The sequence below is a fragment of the Arachis ipaensis genome, chromosome B2 (genome assembly GCF_059453495.1).
Source record: "Arachis ipaensis isolate K30076 ecotype BB chromosome B2, ASM5945349v1, whole genome shotgun sequence".
Classification (NCBI taxonomy): Eukaryota; Viridiplantae; Streptophyta; class Magnoliopsida; order Fabales; family Fabaceae; genus Arachis; species Arachis ipaensis.
In genome coordinates, this window is record NC_142437.1 from 103447227 (window position 1) to 103452592 (window position 5366).

The following is a 5366-nucleotide window of genomic DNA, read 5'->3' on the forward strand; positions in this document are numbered from 1 at the left end:
AGTGTAGGGAGGTCAGAATCCAACAGCATCTGCAGTCCTTTTTCAGCCTCTGAATCAGATTTTTGCTCAGGTCCCTCAATTTCAGCCAGAAAATATATGAAATCACAGAAAAATATACAAACTCATAGTAAAGTCCAGAAGAGTGATTTTTATTTAAAAACTAATAAAAATATAATAAAAACTAATTAAAATATACTAAAAACATACTAAAAACAATGCCAAAAAGCGTATAAATTATCCGCTCATCACTAAACACAGCCAAGGGAAGAGGAGAGCTTCTAAACCCTAAGCTCACTTTAATCCACCGTAATTTCTTCATCCGAGCTCCGATCACCACACCGTTTGCGGCTACGCGTTCACCACGTCGAGCTCTATGATTCTACCAGAACAATTTCATAGATAAGCCACAATCTCACCTCAGTCTTCTACCCGCTTTGATTTTTGAAAATTATGAGCCCCTATATTGAGATTTTGTCAATTTTGGTATTCTAGGTTTGATTTAGCTTGCGGAGCTTATCAGGCTTGAGTTGTTTTGTCCGTGGGTGTGGTAAGGATCACTAACCTTAGCCAATTCTTGATTTTAGTATGTAAATTCTGAATTTTGAAGTATATATGTATGATATGTGTGAACTAGGTATATATATATATATATATAAATTGAATTATGGACATTTGGAGGCTTGGTGGAGGATTGGTGCCAATGTTTTGGTGATCTTGGAACTTGTGGGGCTGTGTGTGTGCATTTAGTGATTGCCTTGGACAAACGTGAAAATCGATCAAGTTATGGTTTATGTTTCACGTATATAATATATAATATTCTATGAAGACTTCGGCTAGATAACCATAGGATAGGATTTGAATGCATGTGTATGTCAAATTGTTTAGTGCCTTGAGAATAACGATGAATTAAGCTAATAGTTGATTGTTGTTTGATGATGGATATGGAGAAAGCAATATTGAATGATGTGTTGATGAGAAATGGCAAGTTGATGGTAATGGTCTTCTATGGACAATGGATTGTAGATGATTTTGTTGTTGTAGATACGATGTTGATATACTAGAAATTGTGAAAAGAAAATGGGGTTTGATGTGTGGTGATTGAATGTGGAATGATGTTGTATGATATTGTTTAAGTTGGAGTTGAATTTGCATGTTATAGGTTGATTTTGAAAGGTCATTTATTGGAAAATTGAGGTTTTGAAGTTTTGTAAAAATTAGTTTTTGGTCGAATTTCGACAAGTCATAACTTGGCTTCTGGACCTTCAAATGATTTCAAACTTGATTCAAATGAGAATTGGGTCCGTGAAGTTTATGCCGTTCGAAGAACGGATGAAAAAATGGTTTAAGACAAAAGAGTTATGCGTGTCAAAAGTTTGGGTTTAAAATGGTGAATCTACAGGTTTCAGACTTAGTAAAATTTTTGGTAAAACGTACGCCCACGCGTACTTGTGGGCTACGCGTACGCGTGAGATGAGACTTTTGCGTACATGTAACCCTCATTCGCATATGGTAGCTTCTACCTCTCATGCATGCGTGCGCGAACGAGCCTATGCGTACGCATAATGGGCTAAATTTGCATGCCCATGCGTACGCGTGGCCGACGCGTGTGCGTGTAATGAACGGATTTTTGCTAGTCTAGTAAAGAATTTCACAAATAAATTCCTGTTGCTAGTATAGTTTCTAAATCAACAAAGAATCCTTTCATACAAAAAATTGGTTGTCACTAAAGCAAACCCAATAAAATTAAACCGAAGTATTTAAACCTCGGGTCGTCTCTCAAGAAATTGCAGGGAAGTGTATTTATTATTGGTTATGAGATAGTATCTTTTTAGGTTTTCAAAATAAGGAACAAGGAATGTAAATTATAAGAAAATAAACTAATAATTAATAAAGCTCTTGGCAAGGTATGAGAATTAGACGTCCTATCCTAGTTATCCTTATCAATTGTGATGAGAATTGTCCATTGCTCCCACTTAGTTAACCCTCTAATTATGAAGAAAAGTCAAGTGGATGAATCAATTTGATTCCTTAAGTCCTAATCAACTCCTAAGGAAAGACTAGCTTTAGAGGGATCCAAATCAACTAGCAACTTTCAATTATCAATCAACAAGGGAGTTTGATAACTCAAGTGTCACCAATTACTCAACCAAAGCCAAAAGGAGAGAAATCTAAATTAAATTGAAAGCATCAATAACATAAATTGAAGAAAGTAATCATAAATATGAAACACCTCAAATTGCATTAAATAGAAAATCAAATTAAACATGAGAATTCATAAACCAAATAGCAACATAAAGTAATCAATAGGGGAAATAGATAAACTAGAATACTAAAACAAATAAAAGTAGAAGAGAAACTAAATTAAAGAAACATTGAATCTAGAATTGAGAAGAAATAACCCAAAAACTAAGAGAAATCCTAAAACCTAGAGAGAGGAGAGAGTCCCTCTCTCTAGAAAATCATATCTAAAACCTAAATTATGTGAATGAATTGATGTATGAATGAATGAATGATTTTCCCACTCTGTAGCCTCTAATCTGTGTTTTCTAGGCCAAAAACTGGGTTAAAAACAGTCCAGAAATTGCCCCCAGCGATTTCTGATACATCCAGCACGCGGCTCTGTCACGCGTACGCGTCGCCCACATGTACGCGTGGATTGAACTTTTGCAAGGTCACGCATACGCGTGCCCCACGCGTGCGCGTCGCTTAACATCATGACAACTATATTAAATTATATATCATTTTGAAGCCCCAGATGTTAGCTTTTCAACGCAACTAGAACTGCCTCATTTGGACCTCTGTAGCTCAAGTTATGGTTGATTTAGTACGAAGAGGTCATGCTTGACAGCTTTGCGATTCCTTCAATTTCCCGTATTCCTTCCACTTTTACATGCTTCCTTTCCATCCTCTAAGCCATTCCTGCCCTGTAAACCCTGAAATCACTTAACACACATATCACGGTATCTAATGGTAATAAGAGATGATTAAACATAGCAAATTTAAGGCCAAAGAGGCATATTTTCAATCATATAACAAAATTAGGAAGGATTTGTAAAACCATGCAAATTGTATAAATAAGTGTGCAAAGACTTCATAAAAACCACTCAATTTAGCACAAGATAAACCATAAAATAGTGGTTTATCAGCGTGACTTGGGTTTTATGCGTACGCAAGTTTCTCATACGCGACCATGCACTTTTGCCTGGCACATATGCGTATGCGTAATTAGGGGATGCATCCGCCTCTTGACCTAAACGCGTACCGATATGTACGCGTGACCCACGCGTATGTGTGATCCACGCGTACGCGTGGCCCCTGTTTTCTGCAAAATTGGATTTTAAGTTTTAAACCAAATTTTAAACTTCTAAACATCTATTTTCATTCTTTACTCATAAAATATGATAGTAAACCTAGTAATTAGCTGAAGCTAGGAAATTGAAGTAACTTGGGGATGAAGAAAATGGTAAACATGATGAATTATAAGAGAATGATGTGAATGCTGGAAGAATATATGATGACATGGCCATGATGAATGATTATGGATTGGATATGAATGTTATAAATATTAATGTGGCTTTTGAATTTAATTTTATCTGAGATACAAGTTTCCCTGGGTACAGAATCGTGGCTTGCCACCACGTGTTCCAGGTTGAGACTCGATACTCTGTTGACCCTACGACATAAGGGTAACCTGTAATACCCTAATTAGCCTAAGCCTTACCTCGCATCGTAAAACAAATGTTAATTAGAGGTCACGACAGTTCTAAAGCTCATACGTATAATATATAGAAGAATAATATAATCTAGAAGCCCGATGAAAGATATAGCTCAAATATTGGATTTGAAAAGCGCAAAACGTACTAACGAAGCTACTAGCTCGACGCACAAGAAACAGATAAGATATAAACAAGGTAATAGTACAATAGTATAATATCATAAGAAACTAGCCTCGATTCGAGGAGTTTAAGCCGGCTAGCCATATACAGACCAAATATAAACCTGACAGTTTAAAAATAGCTTATACAAGTTTTTCTCTCATAATACAAGCCTCTAGGCTAAACAAAATACAAAAAAGAGATGTATAAACAGATAAACCAAAAAGACTTCAAAAGAATCCAAGATCCTTCGCTCCTGTCACCATCTAAAGCAACTTACCGAGGTGGGTTGCGACCTGCATCTGAAAAACACAACAAAGATATGGTATGAGAACCGGAGGTTCTCAGTATGGTAACAGTTCCCAGTGATGTAGGATATAAGACCCCGAGACGCCAAAGGCAATCCTAAGCTCCATATCCATCACAAGATTCAAGCATAAAGCATTCTAAAACAAATAAGCATGACATAAACCTCATTATAAATAAACTGGTAAATCTATCTTAAGGGATTTTTATTCTAACCAACACCTCTGTCCCACAGCCTTCACCATCCTATCCTCCATGCGATCCAATCGCCACCGCCTTCCGAACCTCCTCAATCCCAGTAGAAAGCACAGTTAATAACAATGCAAGTAATTCACAAGTAAAAGCATACAAGGCAAGTAGATCAAGTAAGCAAATAGACATGTTATTCAATTAGGCATACAATTACAAGTCGGCAAAGCAAACAAACAGATAGAAAATGCATATGATGAATGCCTTCCCTACTGGCTGTGATATCACATTATCGGTTCAACTGCCAACCCGAGACATCTCCATGGAGATGTCGCCCTTTGGATTTCTCATATGGGAACCCCCGATATATAGTACCCGGATCACTATCCAGGTACCGGCGCCTGCTCGCCCTTAGATCCGAATGGATCCGAGCGGGATACTCTTGCCTCAGACCTCACATCTCAACGTAAGCGGGACGAACCACCACCCTTACGCCGCCGCCGCTACCTCAACAGGCAAGATCCAACCCCGTCCCTGCCAGGCGCATAGCGTCTCATAATCTCAGTAAAAATATTATTTCAGTGGTTTTCAGAAAATATTTTCAGTATGCAGAGATCCATCGTCTCAATCCGAGTCCTCGACTCAGCTCGACGACTGTCCATTCATAACTCAGTTTCCAATGTCAAAAGTTCATCATTCCTTATCTCATATATCACTTATCCTCCACCCAACATCAAATCATTCTCAGCACGCCAGAAACATAGGCCTCCGTTTTCTAATTTATCATAAAACCGTGTTCTAGAAACCTTAAGTTACATCTCGTGTTCTAATACTCAAAACTAGGCCCAAAAGTCTTAAAATGGTGTTAAAAAAGCTTACAACCTTGTTAGGAAGGTAGAATAGTTGAAAACAAATAAAATTTTGAGAAACAGGACGTGTACGGCCGCACAAGGGTCTGTGCGTGTGCACATTCCTGAGAGTTCTAAAATGCGTGCA